This window comes from Candoia aspera, chromosome 3, assembly GCF_035149785.1.
Source record: "Candoia aspera isolate rCanAsp1 chromosome 3, rCanAsp1.hap2, whole genome shotgun sequence".
NCBI lineage: Eukaryota > Metazoa > Chordata > Lepidosauria > Squamata > Boidae > Candoia > Candoia aspera.
Window position 1 is genome coordinate 12387405 of NC_086155.1, and position 20898 is coordinate 12408302.

At 41.4% G+C, this 20898-nt stretch overlaps 2 protein-coding genes and 1 pseudogene across 2 annotated transcripts in view; 2 read left to right on the forward strand and 1 right to left on the reverse strand.

Moving 5' to 3' along the window:
* TUBB1 (tubulin beta 1 class VI) overlaps window positions 1-20898 on the reverse strand; it is a 481315-nt gene that overhangs the window by 383348 nt on the left and 77069 nt on the right. The gene's annotated exons all lie outside the window — the stretch shown is intronic.
* LOC134492854 (androgen-induced gene 1 protein-like) lies at window positions 922-14061 on the forward strand (annotated as a pseudogene).
* Window positions 1203-20898, forward strand: part of ATP5F1E (ATP synthase F1 subunit epsilon) — an 84261-nt gene continuing 64565 nt past the window's right edge. The window contains exon 1 of the mRNA XM_063296997.1: window positions 1203-1206. The gene's annotated coding sequence lies outside the window, so the exon portion shown is untranslated. The remainder of the gene's footprint in view (window positions 1207-20898) is intronic.

Here is a 20898-nt window from a genome sequence, read left to right on the forward strand (position 1 = left end):
CTGAAAATTCTACTTCTCATCATTTATTCAGATCAAATGTTAAAAGACAACATCTGCATTCATAAAGCAGGCTTCCCAAATCAGCAAGAGACTCAACAGATGCATTTTCAGCATACGCTAAGCTTGATAAACAGTAAATTTGGTTAGATTTCTGTTTGTTCCGTAATTTTCAGGTTAGGAAAATTTATGTGAACCCAGAGGTTTGATCAGTGTGATGACTGAATGCATGATTGGGACAAGAAAATAGGTTAATTCAGTATTTGAGAAAAACATATTTAATGAGCACAGCCAATAACTAACATTTAGGGCTAGGTCCACTTCAAAGGTGACTGGAAATGCTATCAGAACCCCCGAAATATTGAAGATCAAAAAATTCTGATCAAATACAGGAAAAAAAAGTCCTAAGCAAAGTACAATTCTCAACGCTACAGCTCTAATACCTCATTATCCCATTGAGTCCTAGTCCCCAAACATCCCGCCCACATGCTTAAGCCCTTCCCATCTCAGTCAGCTCAGTACCATTCCAAGGTTATGTCTGGGGGGGGAGTGAACAATCCATCCCCGAACAACGGGAGCGAATATCTAAAGAAAGTTCCTATTAACCTACAGTTTCAGGTATATGAAATATTCTCACCTCTTCCTGCGCCGAATATTTGTCAAACAGAAAAGCTTACACTGGGGAAAGTGACTATTTCCCCCCCTCCCAAGCTAGACGTGGAATTGCCCATCACGGCCCACTGTGAGGTGAAGAAGCGTCATGAGGAAGAAAAGCTCCTTTTGCGCCTCAAAGGCAGCGAAAATGGCGGCGGGCGACTGAGCGCCAAATTCCTGCGCGGTATACCCGCCGGCGCGTGGCGCCGCCACGGCTTTAAAACACTCTGCCTCCATTGCCGCTTCCACCTACTGCGGCGTGGATTGAACGACCATGGTGTTGGCAGTGCGGGGTCAGAGAGCTGTGGCACTGCTACACTCCCTCTGCTTGCTCTGGGCGATCTTCGCCCTGATGCAGAATTTGGGATTCCCCACGCCAGTCCGCAAACGGGAGGACCAGACATATGGCGGACAATGGAAATACCTCACCTTCCTCAACCAGGTGGGGGCGGTAGAGGGAGACCGTGCGCTCGCCCAAATTAGTCTTCGCACGTGGTGGAGGAAGGGCCTTGGGGAGGGGAGGGCGAGCCAATGAGAGTGAGGCTAGGCGGGCGAGAGGGGCGTGAGCGGTGCCCCGCCTGGGGTCATTTTGGGTACAGGGTAGCTCAAATTCCGGGGATCGTTTCTTAGACCGACTTTTGGATCCAAATGGAGACGAGCCTTGATGAATGTGATAGAGGTCGGCTACAAAATTCCCAGCCAATGGCGGTGCTGGCTGGGAATTCTGGAAGGTGTAGTTCAGAACATCTGGAGGGTAACAGGCAGAGCAAGGAGTATCTAAAACAGTCTTCCTCAACCTGGTGCCCTCAAAATAACTGAAGGAAATCCCTTCTAGCACAAATGTGAACCTTTCCAACCAGTAGTGACTGGGGAATTTTGCGAGTGGTGACTTTTAGCAATACTGAGTGGGGTGCTGGCATGGAATAAGGACACAGGTTGAATCAATGTGTATTGTGCTTATAAGTAAACATTTAAGTTTACTTGTATGTGTAGCATTGCTGTATGATTCTTTAATTCATTGATGCCCTTCTCAGTATCTCTCGTGTCATATCCTTAAGAATGGATTTTTTTTTCATATTATGCCATTGTGCACCTATTAGTGACTAATTGATGCTATATTTGTTAGAGAAATGTATTATGTTACCATGGCTCCTTATCTCTTTCTGCTATAAATGCCTGCTAGAATACCAATGACTTGGCTCAACTGGCCTATCAAAGCTGCTGTGTTGCATTTCCACTTACGTGTCTGCAGTGTTTTCACACCATGAAGAGTACCTGTGTTGCCCTTTGTGGCTAGATCAGTTGTAAAGCCTTTACTTTTCTATTTTGGATCCTCTGCTAAATGCTCAGTCTTTGATCAACATAAAATCTAGATAATCTTGTGGTTTTTGCCTTGGTACTTCTGGGTGCAAGAGACCAGGGACTCACTGGAACCTGCTAGCTTTGGACCAGTAAATTGATTTTTGGGCCCCTTCAGTTGTTGGTGAGTTATTTTTGCCACAACACTGGAAATTCTAGGAGCTGCAATCCCAAAATACCTGCAGTGTGCTAGGTGGAGGGAAATTGATTTAGGCATAGATTCACAGCTCTCACTTTTGAAGTCTGCAGGATGATACATCATGTCTTTTCAAGTACCTGGTATAGTGTACTGAACACATCTAGATTAAGAGACTAATATGTAGTAGAAGAAATGACAGCATATCCCAAGCCATGGTGGTCAATTTTAAATTTTATTCTTGGATATTAAATAGTGGAAAGAAAATGCATTCTCCACCTTGAATATAACTTCTTTGAATTCATAGCTTCTACAGACGTTGCTGTACTTATTGTGCGTCATAATTGATACTGTGGCCCTGTTTGTCCCATCCCAAGAGAAGAGAGTATCATCTCTAGTGCTGCCTATTAGAGATTTCATCTTCTCTGCATATGTATTCCCTGTTGGCTTAGTAAGTAATTATGATACCTGCTGTTATTCAAATAATTCCATACTGTACTATAAGTCCTTTGAGGTTGAGTCAAATTTGCTTAAAGGTACATGAGATTTTATATGGTCTTGTTATCTTAAGAACCACATGATCCTTTCCATAATCTCACATTTTTGTTGAAGTTATACCCACTTGTTTACTGATAAAATCAACAAAAGCGACATTGATGTCTCAATAGTAACCTCATAGTTATGGGCTGGTTATCATTTATTTTGCCCTTCTGTATAGCGCCAAAAGTCTTTTACACTGCAGCATTTGCCTAAGAAAATCCATGGCTTTGTTAGCAGTCATTTGAGGTCTTAGCCTATTGAAGAACAGAAAACAAATAGTAGTCAATAAATGGTCAGTTCTCATAATGAAGGGACATAAGCAGTGAGGACGTTCTGAACCCTGTGCTTTTTTTCTTGCTCATAAATGATATGAAGTTAAGAGATAAGCAATATACTAAATTGTTTAGGGTGTTTAAAAACACTGAAAAACTTCAGGAATAATCTCTTCTACAAACTGGGAAAATGGACACAGGAATGGAAGGTGTTGTTCAATGTAAATTGGAGAAAATACTAAGGTATTTTCTTTACATTTACACTAGGCCTAAATATTTATTTGGTGGTGATAGATGGCTCAGTGAAAAACTAACTTATATTCTGGCAATTATGAAAAAGGTAGATTACATGCTGGAGATTGTTAGTATTAAAAAATAAAACAAATATTGTAATGCTTGCTTTTACATCCATAATGCAGTTAGAATGCTATGTACATTTCTGGTCATTCCATCTCAAAGGATATTGTACAGCCAGAAAAATTCAGAAGAGGGCAACTGGCGTTAGCAAGGGTTTGGAAGTTCTCATAAGAAAAGGATTGGGGCTTTAACTTAGAAACAAGGCAAGGAGAAGACATAGTATCATACAATGTAGTGATGCCTGATGGCTTTGGGTGTCTTTAAATGTGATTAAACAAATCAATGAATGAAAAGGCTATTAACTTGCAGGATATATTTTACCTTTAATAACAAAGGCAGTACTCCCTTCAAGATCACTTGCTCAGAAACAGGAAGGAGCTGTTTTGCTCCTGTCCTGTGTGTCAGCTTTCCTTTGATACCTGGTGGGCTGCTGTAGAATGCTAGATTAGATAATCATTCCATCTGATGCAGCACTGCTGTTATATCAGTCATAATTGTACATCTGCCAAATGAAAAATGTGTGGATTGGTTCTGAAAGTGGTTTAACTGATACTTGAAATTAATTGACTTTCTAATAATAGCTGCCCTTTTTATTCTTTCCAACCCAATGGAATGTTGGAAAGAAATTATGTGGAACAACAAACAAGATAACTAATTCAAAAACTATAACAGAATGGGACCAAAATTGGTGGGAGAAGCTGGCAGAAGAAAGATTAAATATGAAAAAAGGGCTAGATTTGGCTTGGGGCTGTGGAGAAAAACTTTTCAGAAAAAAAAATTCCCATGTGCAACTCTGTAGGAGAGGCAGTTGGGCCATGGCTCAGAAAGTTGGTGACTGCTTCATTCTAAAACCCTGTTTCCTTCCTGGTCATGGGGCCCACAGCACTGAGTGTGCACTTCCCCCTGTGCTTCCTGATGCTCATAGATATAGTACCGCCACAGACTGAGAGATCAGAAGTTAACACATATGTGCAACATGCTACTTCATTATACTGAAGAAAATACAGACACCTTCTATGGCCATTGCAGTTAAAAGGGTTAGAAAGAATTTGCTCTGCAGGCTATTATTATACATTAAATCATCTTGCTTCATTCCAAAACAGTTCTAGCAAATGTATTGCCACTTGGGGTCTATAAAAAGAAGCTTGAAAAGGACAAGATAGCTTTTACAATTCTGTTTTACTAGAAGTAAGTATCGCTGGAGAGCCAGTTCAGTGCAATGGTTAAGGCATCAGCCTAGAAACCTGAAGACCGTGAGCAACAGTCCCACCTTAGCCACAAAGCCACCTGGGTGACTTGGGCCAGTCACCCTCTCAGCCCTAGGAAGAAGGCAAGAGCAAACCACTTCTGAAAAACTTTGCCAAAAAAAACTGCAGGGACTAGACCGGGCACTTGCCAGGAGTGAACCCTGACCCAAAGGCATTTTTTAAAAAAAAGTATCACTGAACAGTTTTTATAAAATATGTTTAGGATCTAGCAGTACAGTTGTAATCATGCATAGCTTTAAGTAAAAAAAACACTAAATAGAGTAGGTTTTCCTTTCCTTTTTTGTGCAGCACTTACTATAATAAGATGGATTATTTATTTATTTATTTCAATTTATATAGCCACCCATCTCACAGTAGCAACTCTGGGTGGCTAACTAAGTTAAAACTCAATAAAACAACTAAGAACAGTACATACACATACAATGGTAGTCAAGGACGACAACAGTCACAACACTAGCACCTATTTCACAGGCTTCCATTAACCACCTTGATTTAGCCAACATTTTTTTTCCTAAAAAGTCTGAGAAAAATCATTTCCTGGTATTCTAAATCATTGGGAAATCATACTGTTTTTTCCAGCAGCACATTCATTATTTTTATGAGTATTATATGGGCTATCATTCTTTACATCATCCCACACCTCATGTCATGTTGTATATATTTTAAAAATAATTTTTCAATTACTTTTTCATTCTGGTTTTTATCAGTCTGACTACTCAAATACTTGAAATTTAGCCTAATGAAGACTTCCTCATCTTGCCAGGTAGAATGTCAAATGTATTTTTATATGTGACCTAAACATCCCAATTAAAAAAAAAATTGCAATATATTATTAGGAATTTTCACATTGCAGCATTTTCCCACTCCTAATCCACAGTACCATTCTACAAGCAGAAAAGAACCCAGAAATTACTTCTTCAATAATTAGAAATAATCTTTTCATATTTAATCCATTTCTTGGTCCAGTTTAACACATGCTGTATCACATAAGTAGGCTGCCATATGTCCTGTTTTGAACAGGATAGTCCCGTTTTTTTAATATTTCCCAACCATTCCATCGTTTTAATATAAATGTCAATTTTGTCCCAGTTTTTAAAAATGTTGGAGCCCTGATTGGGAAAAGCAGGAAGAAATTGAAATTGAAAAGGAGGCTGACTTGGCAGTACTCTATCCGGTGGGAAACCTAGAGCGGAACTGCAGGAACAGCTGATTAGCGGTGAGCAAGAGGAAGAGTCGCTGCCGCCAATAAGTGCAGTGGAAGACTGTCGGAAAAGCATGCCCAGCAGAAGAGAAGCTGATTGGCTGTCACGCCAAAATGGCGGGATGAAAATAAAAGGGTGCACCAGAGAGGAGCAGGTTCTTGGGGACAACCATTCACTAGATTCCTCCATTCCTGTTCTTCTGTACCAGCTCACTGCCGACCTCAGTCCTCCGCTTCTCCAGACTCCTGCCACCTTGTTCCTGTCCTCCTGTCCCAGCTTGCTGCTGCCCTCAGCCTGCCGCTGCCCTCAGCCCTCCGCTTCTCCAGACTCCTGCCACCTTGTTCCTGTCCTCCTGTCCCAGCTTGCTGCTGCCCTCAGTCCTCCGCTTCTCCAGACTCCTGCCACCTTGTTCCTGTCCTCCTGTCCCAGCTTGCTGCTGCCCTCAGCCTGCCGCTGCCCTCAGCCCTCCGCTTCTCCAGACTCCTGCCACCTTGTTCCTGTCCCAGCCCGCCACCGTCCTCAGGCCTCCACTTCTCCATCTTCCTGCTGCCTCATTCCTGTCCTCCTGTCCCAGCTTGCTGCTGCCCTCAGCCCGCCGCCGTCCTCAGGCCTCTGCTTCTCCAGCCTCCTGCCACCTCCGTTCCTGTCCTCCCATCCCAGCCTGCCGCTGCCCTCAGCCCTCCTGCACCGTCTCCGCCCAAAGCCACCCCTGCACCAGCCTCTCTGGAACCAATCATTGCCGCACCTCCCCCTCCTGCACCTTCCCAGCTTACTGTCGATAACTTTTTTTATTGTCTTTTTCGTGAATACGAAATATTACATAAGTTTAACCCCGTCCTGTTTTGCCATCCCAATGTCCCATTTTTGTCTCAAGGAAATATGGTCAGCCTACACATAAGCATACATAGGTGACTCATGAGAAAAGCCATTATTTATAACTCCTTGGTGGGAGGAAGGGGGAACAAAGTTGACAAAACATTCATTGTAAAAATGAAGGGAATAAATGCTACTAAATAGCAATAGGGAAGCATAGGAGTTTGGGGACATGAGTGGTATAGAAATATCCTTTTTTCCCCTTCCTGGCATGGTTCTGAAAAAATTGCCTCTGCAGATTGGCTGTTTATATTTCAGATGAACATTTCATTGGCAGCAATAGCAGCTTGGTTTAAAATGCAGATAAAATTTGACAGCAATTTTTATTGCAGAGTACGAAGAAAAGTTCAATTTTCTCATCCATCCTATTTTCCCTGTTATTCCTGTCTTGCTAAAGCTACCTTTGGAGTCCTTAGATAAACAACATTTGCATACCGTTCAAAAGAGACAATTAAAAAAGCTAAAAAGGAAACAAAAAGACCAGAACACCTCCATGCCAGCAGTCCACACCCAGATAAGCAGGGATTAACACCAGGATTGACACCAGACAAACAATCAAGAGGTAATCAATACCCCAATCAAGGAACTACCAATTAAGAGAAACAAGCAGTAAACAACAGCCTAATCAAGGAACTACCAAGGAGAAAACCGCATCCCCACCAACACTGGCAGGGCAAACCCCACTCCCTTCTACCGCTGATGGTGTTACCTAGTCAGGTAATGAAAGGTCTGCAAGAAAACGCCCAAACTCAGAGAGCACCATGGACTCCACATTCCTTAGGGTAAAGGTAAAGGTTTCCCTTGACGTAAAGTCCAGTCGTGTCCGACTCTAGGGGGCGGTGCTCATCTCCGTTTCTAAGCCTTGGAGCCGGTGTTGTCATAGACACTTCCGGGTCATGTGGCCAGCATGACTCACGGAACGCCGTTACCTTCCCGCCGAAGCGGTACCAATTAATCTACTCACATTTGCATGTTTTCGAACTGCTTGGTGTGCAGGAGCTGGGACGAGCAACGGGAGCTCACCCCGCCGCGCGGTTTCGAACCGCCGACCTTCCAATCGACAGCGGTTTAACCCGCAGCGCCACCGCGTCCCTTATATTCCTTAGTGAGCTGCATATAGTTGGTTCTAAAGCTATCTTTACATAACAAAATATGTTAAAAATTACACAATATTTTGATTCTTTAAGACAATAGAGTTGCTGTGAAATTGAGGGGAAGGGGGCTGATAAATTAAGTAACTAATAATAATTTATTACACTGATATGCCACCCAACTCCCAGTGCCCCTTTGGGTACAGATACAATTGTATCTTGTACTGCATGATCCAGAATATGTTTCAAAGGTTCAGTTTTTAATTATCTGAAAAAATTAAAATAAAAACCATACCCTATGTTCGCAGAAGTACAAAAGCAGTTTGGAAGATGTTGGCTACAGATTTCTAAAAATTTCCTACGTTTGGGATCCTCATTAATACGCAGATGTTTGCTCTCAGTTTGTAGCTGTTGCTTTCTGGGGCCTTTATGCATATGACAGAGAACTAGTATACCCTAAAGAGCTGGATGACATTAATCCAGATTGGCTTAATCATACTATGGTAAGTATTTGAAGCTCAGTGTCCTTCTTTTGACATGTGCAATTTGATAATCAGTACTTTCTGAATAATTATGGGAATCTTGCTTATGGGCTGCTTTTAATATAATAAAATAATATTAGAATGTATTACCAATATTTTAAATGTTAAAAAGTATGTTACTTAATATAATAAACCCTTTGTGTTATATGCATAACCTGTGGTGAGGATTATTTCCCCTTCTTCATGCAATAGAAGAGAATACGTATACATATACATACATACATATATATATAAAATTAGAATTCTCTGTTATTTTGAATGTTGGGAAAATAGGAGGAGGAAGGAGTATTAGATTATGTTCTCCACCTTGAGTTGTTTATAAAAATAATAAAGGCGGGATTAAAAAAAAATCTGAAATAAATCTGGTTAATTTAAAACTGTGGATAGAGGGAGGACACCTTTTCTGATCCTTTTAAATGTTCCCATGGTATTTGATGTCACTGCCAGGGGTATCCTGGATCACCTGCAATGGTTGAGAATTGGAAGCACTTTCTTGTGGTGAAAGTGGGCAGTGTCAATCAACGGTCTCAACAAGGATCAATTGAGCCTGCGGTTGCTCCAATGTGGAGTACTGTCATTTTTCCCCATGTTAGTCAACATCTATATGAAACCACTTGGTTTGGAATGAAGTACTATCAATATGCCAACAATACTCAGTTTAACATCACCCCAGCTCAGCTAGCGATATTGTGAAGGTCCTTCACTCAGGATCTGGAGTGTGTAAGGGACTGGATGGGATGAAACAAATTAAAATTAAGTCCTAGAAAGACAGAGATTCTGTTCTGGCTTTATTACATCCCCAAGTTTGGCTCTGGATGAGATTTTACTCCCCCTACAGCTCTGGGACTTGGGGGATGAAGAGCTGGCTTTGAAGATCATTTGGAAATGAAAGTTAATGAAAACTGCAATAGCCAGGATACTAACTGATACAAAAAAAGGATTAGCAGTCAAACATTAGTTTTGGTCACTGCATTTTCTACCAATTCCAAGCCCAAGTCAAAGTACTGGTGCTAACCTGTAAAGTCCTACAGGTAGTCCTCATTTAATGACCACTCATTCAGTGACTGTTCAAAGTTACAACAGTGGTGAATGAGTGGTACTTATGACCACTCCTCATAGTTGTGACCATTGCAGCACCCCCACAATCTGGGCACTTGGCAACCAGCTCACAGTTACAATGTTGCAGCGTCCCACGGTTACACGATTGCCATTCGTGATCTTCACTTCCTGTGTCCCATAAGCAAAGTCAATGGAGAAGCCGGCAGGAGGTCACAAATGATGACCATGTGATATCATGCTTAACAACAGCGCAGGATTCGCTTAACGATGGCAACTGAAGTGCTGGAACTACCGTTGCTAAGCAGCACAGTCACATGATGTGGCACCTTATGACCTCATTGCTTAGCGATGGAAATTCCAGTCCCAATTATCGTCGTTACATGGGGACTACCTGTACATGGCTTGGACCCTGTGTTCTCCCAGCTAGATTTGGCCCACCCAGTGGCTGTTCTTCCTAGGAGCAGAGGCTGAGATCCCCTTTCTACATGAAGTGAAAGGTGTGGGAACACAGAAGCAAGCCTTCCTCCTGGCTTTCCCCACACCTCCCAGGTGCATGGAGCCCCTGACCTACAGTATTAGGCTGTGAAGATCATCCCATTCCTGAGAAGTTTTGGTAGATGAGGGTGATGCTTGTCTGCCACTTTGGTTGGGTGTGTTTTTTATTAAATTATTTTGTTTTAAGCAGTTTTATCATTCTTGTTTTGATACATGTGGTTTTATGTTTACTGTAAACCCTCTTACACCTTGCAAGTGGGCAGTAATATCAATTTTTCGGTAAATAAGTCAATAAAGTTGTGTCGCATTTGCAGAAGTGTATTTTGGGAGCCATCAGTTAAGTGCAGTTGCTTAAAACTTTCAGTGCAGCAATTGTACAGACACTCCAAAGGTTGCTATCAAATTGTAACTTTGCAGGCAGCAGGAGAAGAACATTATCTTTTTAAAAAGTGAGGAGCAAACATATTTACTTTAACTTTAGGTGAATTCAAAGATAAATTGAATTCAATTGATTTTTTGTTTTGACTGCTCCCCACCTCCATACGTCTTTGTCCTAGCTATGCCTCCTGTTTTAAATGTGGCCATTGTCACACTATTCCATGCAGCTCTCAAACCTCAAAAAGTGCTCCCTTGCTTTCAGCATTTCTACAGTCTCCTCATCCCAAACAGGTTAACAAGATCATAGAAGCATATTCTAAATCTTTAGAAACATCCTTAAAATCTGTAGGTTCATTCCCTGACAAATATGTCACATAGTTGCATTATTTCTTGCAGCATTTCCTATTCACGTAGGCTCTTCAAAAGGATCACTATAACTTGATAGCCATAGTAGCTAAAATAATTGAGGAAGGAAGCAAATCCTTTTTAAGGATTTTCGGCTTTCAGCCTAGCAAAATATCTTGAAAGTATCTTCCCTGCCATAATGGTGGGACAGAATAGTGTGTGTCTGAAACCAGGATAAGAAGCAATAAAACTGCTTTTGTTCCATCACCATATCTTTATGTTCTGCTTTTGCTTCTTAGCACACTACCATCCTGCCACTGCTTTTCATAGAGCTGGTTATATGTTCACATAAGTATCCTCCTAGATGGAAAGGAATATTGGGACTTGGCCTCTTTGCAGTTATATACTTAACGTGGTAGGTATTCAATCTTGTTTGAGAAACATATTTGAATTTAAAATACTTTCATTTTCTTCAGATGTTTCTTTTGTATTAACTGGAAGGAAGGAAAGGAAGGAAGGAATCTGCAGTAGCTTCTCTGAACAATTGTATAATTCATCTAGAATATTTAAAATCACTATACAAGTTTGCAGGAAAAATTACAATAGTATCTGTTGTTTCAATGCCACTTATTTATCATAAACATGGCACCTCAATCCCTCATAGACTGGGAAATCTGTAGCATTCAGATATTGCTGAATTTCAACTCCCAGTAGCCCAATCCGTCTTTAACTATGGTAAGGGAAGTTGGAAAATGTCGTTCAGTAGTAGTATCAGAAAGATAACAGATTCCCCATTGTGAGGTAGTCATTGTCAAACATTCCATGTCCTACTGATTTAAATGGGAAAGTTAAGAACATTTAATTTTTCCTCATATAAATTGAGGTTTTCAAGGGCCTTGTAGCTTGCACCCTATATTTTTAATTATAACCAATTTAATCTAATATTAATTTTCATATTTGTAACTATTAGCAAACTGAAGTGTTTTCATGCAACTTCAGAAAAAGCTGCAATATTTAAAATGTTTGGCTTCTTGTGTTTCATTATGATGCTTATCTTGCTTTGTTTTAGGATAACATGGATACATCTTGTAGCTGGGATTTGGGCTTACCCAGTTTTAGGAGTGCTTGGGCTACCTGGAAAGGCGGTATTTTGCTCCGTGGCTATGGGCATAATGCTTATCTTCTATTTCACTGGGGAGCAGCTAACAAAATGGTTGTGGGGTAAATGATGCTGTTTTTTCTCTTTTTCTACATTTTCAGTGCCTTAGCTGCTTAAATTTTTCCAGGATTCAATACGTTAATGAGAGAGACATCTTTTCAGTTTGCTTTTTCCTTAAGAAAGAATCTCATAAAAGTCATAGTGATTACCAGTATGCTTCCAGGTGCAATTCAAGTTGCTAGTTGCCATCTGTGAGGCCCTTCATGACATAGGGTCTGGTTACTTGAGGGGCTACCTGTCTTCCATCATTGCTTCCTGTGCTGGTACCGTCTGGCAGTCAGCATGCTCTGTGCCCCTTTGATTAAGCAATGCCGTCTGATGGAACTCAGGAAGCAGGCCTTCTCTGTCACAGCCGCTGACAGAATGACATTCCTCCCAAGTCCCCACCTTAGACAAGCCCTTAAGAGCTGTTCCTTTCCTAGACCTTGGGCTAGAGTGGGTGGCAGACCCATTGTGATTGTGTAGTTGTTTCTCCAGACCAGTGTTTCTCAACCTTGGCAGCTTGAAGATGGTGGCTAGGGAATTCTGGGAGTTGAAGTCTACACATCTTCAAGCTGCCAAGGTTAAGAAACACTGCTCCAGACACTCTATTTGTACTCTTGTATTGTGCGGATTATTTTATTTTAAATTTTGTATATTGTACGCCACCAAAAGTCACAGTGGAGTTGGGTAGCTTATTAATTTAATAATTTTTTTAATTAAAAATGATGGGTTAGAACTTTCGTCTACCTGAAGTCCTTTCAGCTAAATGTGCAGTAGTTTGGCTAACATCCCATCTTCAATTATACAGCTTTCTCTTTCCTGGCTGTTTCAAAATCACCCTAAATTCAGTGTGCACTAGGACCTTGAAGAAGAGCACATCCTTACGTAACTCTTAATGGTGCAACGGGTGGCTGTCACGGAAAGAGCCCCCTTCTCTGAAGGGCTTTCTATGGAGAGACCCCTTAGCATCATCAGTGAATATACTTAGAGGCCAGGCATCCTCTTCTGGTAGGCATTTAATTTTTAATATTTTCACTAGTTTTTGTAAATATTTGTGAAGTATAATAGGACCCAGTTTATCATGATCAGCTGAGCCAGTTGCAGTACTCCATATGTATGCCAGCAATGTGGAAGGAGGAAAGTTTCAGGGATCTCTTCCATATACAGAGGGACACATGTCGGGAGGGCATGATGACATAAATTATTATGCTAAGTTTGCAGAATAGCCAAATGGTTTAACATTCTGTTTCTCCTTTATCCCCTACAGCAAAACGTAGAAAGAAGTGCACATAGAGAAGACCCTGAAAAAGACACCAATTCATTAAAAGGGCAAGCTCACTTATGGAACAGGGTGCAAGTTGAATGCAGACAAAATTATTGGCTGTAACTGGTCCTTAATGTTTACATGGAAGATAACATTTTCTCAATCTCATAGTTTGGAGCAGAAGTGAGGCATCTTTGGTCTTCCAGATCTTGCTGATACACAATTCCCAGCAACCCCAGCTACTGTAGCCACCATTGCTTCAAGATACGGGAATGTTCTAATTAGCAACAGCTTGGAAGACCACAAGTTCCCCACTCATACAATAAAAAGCCATTCAAGTAGAAAGAGAAAAATGGCAGAAAAGGAGAATGCTGCTTCTGTCGCTGTTGCTAGCAAAACTGCCATGGAATACGATAATGGGTTGTGTGTCTATGAGCAATCAGTGAAGTGATTCTACAAATAAGAATAAGAATACTTTGGTTAATAACATGACTGTATGAAGCATTTTACAAGTCAAGCTTTTCTACTATTTTTTAATAGGCTAAAAATTAAAAATGAACATAGAACATGCCTTTGGGGAGAATGTTTGTCTCCCCAGCAGCCACTAGGAACATGCAACTAGTAATGAGAATCTATTTGGGGCTTTTTAAAGTTTTACTCAATTTCTCTAAACCTCTGACTGGCAAGAGTTCTTACTCTTGACATTGTTATCATCAGGTTCAAGCAATAAAATAAAAGGCTTTTTGTTAGCTGCTTTATCCTTCCTTCCCCTGGAAGTCCAAAAATGCCGTATTTTGAAACAGGAGTGTATTAACTTTCATCTGGGATACCTTCTGATCTTCTAAAAATACAGCTTATGGTGTGGAGGGTAAAATAGGTGATTGGGGCATTTTAATGTGTTGTACTTTTAAATATGTTTTAAAACAACCTGGGCAAGTCTATGGGTAACCTCAAAATACAGTATCAAATAAATAAAAATTTTACACAAATGAACACAGATCACAATCCTAAATGTTTCCAGATATAAATCAGTGGTAGGAACTCAGGAATCTATCATTTCTGCATTTTTTCTTAATTGCAGTATGTTCTAGTTTCTGTAACTGTAGCGTGGTTTTGGAAAATCCTACTTGAGTAATCCCTTTTTTTAAAACTATGCAAACCTACACTCAGAATTGATCTAGGGAGCAATTTTTAAATGTCAGGCTCAGCAAACAGTGACATTTTTTAAAACAAGATGCGTATGAAGTAATTCCTTTGGTGCAATATGTACAGAGTTTTTTGTTAAGAGTAAGAGGGAAGTGCTGTGTTTTATTTACTGCAAAACCACATATTTAATTTCATTTCTGTTTCCTCTGTTTTGTTCCACGATGTTAGTTCTCCTTGAATACCAAAGTTTGCCTTCCCAGCATGCCATTTTTTGTCACAGTGCCCATTATTGTTTTTAGCCATTTTCAGATATGACCTCCTCCATGTACAAAGCAGATAAAAACTAATTAAAAGCCAATTTCATGTAATGTGTGACTAATCTAGCTAACTGAAAGGGAGAAGCAGACATGTCCAGTGCTCTCTTCTCATACAGTACATATATAAAAATGCAGAGCTTCCATGCCTTTCAGATTATGGACCTGGTAACATTTGATTGTGTATTTTTACAACATAAAAGTTTGGAAAAGGCTATATTGGTTAAATACACTCTTAAATAAAAAAAGCACATAAAACATTGGATACATTAAATATATATATTGTTATTCTGGATACTTAAAAAAACTGACACCTTTTCCAGTCATGCAAGTATCAAGTTTAATGGTTTTTTTAAAATCTTTTTCTTTTGAGTTTAGACCAAAAGTTTGTTTTCAAACTTGGCAAGTTTAAGATGGGTGGACTTCAGCTCCCAGAATTCTCCAGCCAGCATGCTTACCGCTGAACTACTTCATACTATGAATATCAGTGTGTTTTATGATTCCTTAAGATGGTCTTTCCCAACATAGAATTCTCCAGTTGTGTTGGACTTCCAACCAGCTCTATAGCACAAGAAGCCTGGAAAGAGTTGCTGCCTCTTCACATTTTCCTGTAGCCCCCAGGAGTGAAATAGGTGTATGAATTCTGCAGTCATATGGGTCCAGTCAACTTCCTTCAAAGAAATGTTAATAAAATGGACACATTCTGTTGGGTCACAGATTGAATCAGTAATGTTAATTTGTTGTTACTGCTTTGTTTTCTGCTTTATAGGTTTCACATCCAATATGTGCTGACATCTGTATGAACATATGAAACAACTAAATAGACTGGAAGCCTGAACTGGGAATAAAACAGTTCTGCTTATCATATATACATTTGCTATGAAAGAGTAACTTCAAGGGAATAGTTGGAATTTGTTAGTTGGTGAAGGGGGCACAGCTCAGGAGTAAAGAAGAAGCAAGTCCTGCTGCTTGAAAGAGGCTGGTTGGAAAAATACTTGAAAGTTGAGGCTGGTGATCAAGGAGACCTGTGTAGCATAGCAGTTCAAGCCTTAAGCAGGTGGCCTTAAGTGAACAGCTTTCCTGTTAGGGATTACAACTGTGAATGTATTCTGGCTGCTGGTGTTTCAAGATAGTGGATGAAATTTGAATATGCTAGGAGCAATCAGCAGATTTGTGATGCCCCAGGTGCAGACTGCAGTTGGATCTTCCATACTGAGTTCGCTGGATTGTGTATGTGACTGAATTAACTGCTAGGTTGCAGGAAGGAACACAGAGATGGTGATAGAGCAAGGAGAACATTATTTATTTGCCAGTGAGAGCAAACAGTGAAATTATATTGATACCTGGCAGAGCCCTTCCTTAGTTAGTACTTAGTATTGGGAGCAGCCAGGTTGATGGCGGAACAAATCTGGTGATAACAGTGGGAGCTGAGAAAGGCAGTGGACTCATGGTTGCCTGTGCTGACCTGGTGGATATGTGTTACCATTATTAAGATAGCCCTCAGTTATGTGGAAGAATGGTCTGTAGGAGAGCTGAACTGCTGAAGATCTGTGGAGGTCAGGTGCTTTGGATGAGAATTTTCACTGTGTTGTCTCCCCTGTGACTATTGGTGAATGTTGCGGAAGGAAATCAGGCTTCATGTATTTGCTTTATTTACATATTACCCTGCCAGAGCTTTAAAACAGTGATCTAGATCTCAGATTTGGCCCACCAAACCCACTGGATGATGCAAGGAGTGAGAGTTGCTGGCTTCCTGCTTGTTCAGGTGGTGGTCCTAGAGGGTGAATGGTTCAGTGGTTGTGGAGGTTGATTGGGCTGGGAAGTCCAGCAGTGAGTTGGAAAGAGGCAGTGCAACTTGGCTTTAAAAGTCTTAATGTATGTGGGTCCGGGCTGGATGGGTCTGGTGACACTCAGGTCTCCAGAGGTTGTGTCATCATTGCCCTTCCCCCAGAGGTTGTCTGGGACTGAAATTTGGGTCTTTATTTTGGCTATCATTGGTTTGAGTGGGATTCAAAACAGTAGATTGAGGGCTCCTGCTTGTAGTGGAAGGCAAGTGGAGGTTAAGCCTCTGATCCCAGGATGTTAGTGAGCAGGTGTCAAGGCATAATACAGGTCTGTCAAGATGCAGGAAATTATGGTTTGATCTTGGGAAAATTAGAATGATAGAAGAGATTGAATTAATAGGAGTGGTCCAGCTCAATGGCCATGCCAATAAGCAGACCACAGGGTGGCAGTATTTGTTGATGCAGTAAATGAATGAATATGGGGATGGAGTGGGAAGCAGAGAGGGGAACTGGCAATTTGATGAGCGATGACATCCCAAAAAGCATTGGGCCAAAAGAAAATATGGCAGGTGGTATTGGGAAGGCCATTCTAGGGACAGGAGACTTTCAGTCTGCTGGCAGTCTTTACTTCCAACTCAGTTGCCTTGTCCAGGGGCCAGGAGGCTGGATTGCTGGGATTCCTGGCTTCAAGATGCTGGTTGTAAATGCCAGATCTGTCTGTAATAAGTTCTCATTCATACATGTTTTGTTTGTGGTTGAATAGGGAGATCTGGTATGTACTACCAAATCCTGGTTGGGCAAGGGTGGCAATGTCACTCTCTCCAAACCTGTCCTTCCAAGTTTCAAGAAAGACCTAATAGGATCAGAGGAGCTCACACTCTCTCCCTTCAGGTCTCTATAAAGGTCATTGAACAGGTTGGCCAATGCTGTTTCTCTCCCATGCCCAGACCTGAATCATAACTAAAAGTATCTAGATTACCATTTCCTCTACTGTCCTCTATTATTAAAACCCCATCACTTCTTCTAAAATCTTCCCCTGAAAGGGAAGATTGAAGACTGGTGGAAATGGCCATGTCAGGATGGATCACACCACTGCCTCTTTCAGTGTACTGCACTGTAATAAACTGTATGGATTCCATCGGAATTTAGTAGTGTGACTTATAGGCCATGGCCTCAGAAAAACAGCAAATAAGAAAGCAAAGCTGTGTGATCTTGGATGTGCAAGGAAAAGTGAATTACTCAGTTTGAAACTAGACCAGATTGGAAGCCTGCCACTAAGTCAAAAATTGCTCATCAAGCAGTAAAACCTATCTAGTGCAGCATGAGAACAACCACTGAGTAAAGAACTGCAAAAAGGAGGAGCAGACAAGAACCTGCTTGGAAGACCCCATATATGTATATACAACCGTCTGGATTGTGATCCATCTTCTCTACTCCCCTCAGGTTTTTTGATTAGTTATTCTGTTGGGGCTTCCTAAACACATGAGGTGTTTGTGTGTCTGCTTAAGCAAACCCATCCAACATCCCAGAAAAGCTGATATCCCACTTAAAGGTATGTGTTTCCCATGTAAACTTCTGGCTACTAAGGACTAGCTCTCCAACCATCTCAAGATGCCCATTCCCCACCATTTTCATTGCAAGTGGGTAGAGCTGGTTCTATGTACATCAGTGATGGCCTAAGGAAGACTCATTGTGAGATATAACAGTGCTTCCTCCTCCTCCTCCTCCTCAGAAGCACTGATCACTTCCCAAATCCAGCAGCCTACATCCTGTTGGCCAACAGAAGGAGCCATATAGACTATGGCTTCAACTATGGATTGCAGAATTTATGTCCCAGGGAGCCCTGTTCACTTCCTCAATTTGGGGGCAAAGTGTTCCAGAGAAGCTTCATTTCCCAGAGATCCTTAGAAAACCAAGAAAGCTCCAAGGATCTGTGAGGCCATCAAAGGACGATCTCATTTAGCACTCTTGACCCCTTGGAATTCCAAAGAGCAATCCCAGACACTGGGATTGTCTACTTGCTCGCTGGGAAAATCCCCAAGTTCCTTCAGGAAGCCGTCTGGATCCGTTAGATACCTGGGGCAGACCATTTTAACCAGCCCATTATCCTCACAAAGTTCAAGTGAGGTGATGGCATGCTTGTGCACCAGAAAATGATCCAGTCACGGCAGAGGACTGATGACAGCATCCTTAATCTTCCGATTATGTAGCTACTAAAAGGTAAAGGTTTCCCTTGACGTAAAGTCCAGTCGAATCCGACTCTAGGGGGCGGTGCTCATCTCCGTTTCTAAGCCTTGGAGCCGGTGTTGTCATAGACACTTCCGGGTCATGTGGCCAGCATGACGACTCGGAACGCCGTTACCTTCCCGCCGAAGCGGTACCTATTGATCTACTCACATTTGCATGTTTTCGAACTGCTAGGTGAGCAGGAGCTGGGACGAGCAACGGGAGCTCACCCCGCCGCGCGGTTTTGAACCGCCGACCTTCCGATCGGCAGCTCAGCGGTTTAACCCGCAGCGCCACCTACTGCTCCAAGGTAAAAACAGGTCTGACTTTTGATCACTTCTATGCATTGGCCAACAATGATCTGAGACAAGCCCGCAGTCACTATGGAGGCCATAAAATCCTGAGCCTTGCTGGAACCTAAACCCAACTCAGGGAAGTTGAACTTACACAACTTTCAAAGCTGGAAGCTCTAACGCTAGACCAGGGGCTCTGGAAGGGCCACGTTATTAACTTTACTATTACTTGAGTTTACTTAGGGTTTTTTCCCCCAGTAGTGGCTGCCATCTTAAAGGACATTGCCACCTTCCTTAAAAATATCTCCTGACTGTACTCTCATGAATTTATCCCCCGGCTCCCCAGATGGGGAATGTTCATGTGTGGCTATCAAAATATATAAAACAACGGCAACTTTTCTTCAAGCTATTATCTCAGAAAACTTGATACTCGTCCACGTGCCTCTTAGATGGAAACAGTTTACATATATACTGTACATTTCTTCCTAAGAGCAGATTATCATAGAGGAATCAGTAGCTCAGGCCCCCCAGAAAGGAATTTTAAAGCCAGGATTTTTTAATTTGTGTGTGTGTGTGTGTGTGTGTGTGTGTGTGTGCATGCTTAGATTTCCCTTATATTTCTGCTTGGTATTTAATCTGGAATTAGACCATGCCCATTAATTAAGCACTGGGTAACTGCTGTAATGTTGATTAACTCATTACACCAAGAAGGAAAATTATTTATTTTCAAATAACAATTTAAGGGGAAAAAAATAGGATAGCATTCTCTTGTCAATAAAAGGTAGGCCCTATACTTAATTTCCTGAGGCAGCATACTTAATTTCCTGGAAAGTGCAAAAGCTGGCTTGCAGCTAAACCTCAAAAAAACCAAGATTATGGCAACCAGCTTGCTTGATAACTGGCAAATAGAGGGAGGAAATGTAGAAGCAGTGAAAGACTTTGTATTTCTAGGTGCAAAGATTACTGCAGATGCTGACTGCAGTCAGGAAATCAGAAGACGCTTAATCCTTGGGAGAAGAGCAATGACAAATCTCGATAAAATAGTTAAGAGCAGAGACATCACACTGACAACAAAGGTCCGCATAGTTAAAGAAATGGTGTTCCCCGTAGTAACATATGGCTGCGAGAGCTGGACCATAAGGAAGGCTGAGCGAAGGAAGATCGATGCTTTTGAACTGTGGTGTTGGAGGAAAATTCTGAGAGTGCCTTGGACTGCAAGACGATCAAACCAGTCCATCCTCCAGGAAATCAAGCCAGACTGCTCACTTGAGGGAATGATATTAAAGGTAAAACTGAAATACTTTGGCCACATAATGAGAAGACAGGACACCCTGGAGAAGATGCTGATGCTGGGGAGAGCGGAGGGCAAAAGGAAGAGGGGCCGACCAAGGGCAAGGTGGATGGATGATATTCTAGAGGTGATGGACTCGTCCCTGGGGGAGCTGGGGGTGTTGATGACCGACAGGAAGCTCTGGCATGGGCTGGTCCATGAAGTCACGAAGAGTCGGAAGCGACTAAACGAATAAACAACATACTTAATTTCCTGAGGCAGCTCTTAACATTCCAAGGGTCAACTGAGCGTCAGCTTTTGACACTCTGCTAACAGTTTTACATAGCTGATAATGATAAAGGATAATGATAGGCTTACCATGAAGCATCCTGCAGCATTTGTCTCAAGTAGCAGATTCCAGTTGCAGGCCACTGTCCTTCCTTCATTCCCCCACATCTCTGTATGTTTAACAAAATTCTGGTTCTGAAATGCTGACTTTTTTTCAGTTTTTTTTTTAAAAAGTTTTAAAAAGGCACACCATGATGTTGGTAGTCTTCTTCCTAATTATACTTATGTTCTCATGAAGATTTAAGATCGGTTTATCAGAAAAAATGATTTTGGGAGAAAACAAGAGCATCCATTGTTAGAAAACAAATGTTTTCATAAGCCGCATGAATTCTGAAAGGAATATTATGACTCATTCCTGAGAATGAGTCATTGAGCAAAAGTTCCACAGTGAACAAGTTGTCCTTGAACTGTGTTATTGGTGTTCTTCATTACTGCTACATAATATTTATCAGATTTTTTTCCCCTCTAAGTGGAATTCTGTGTG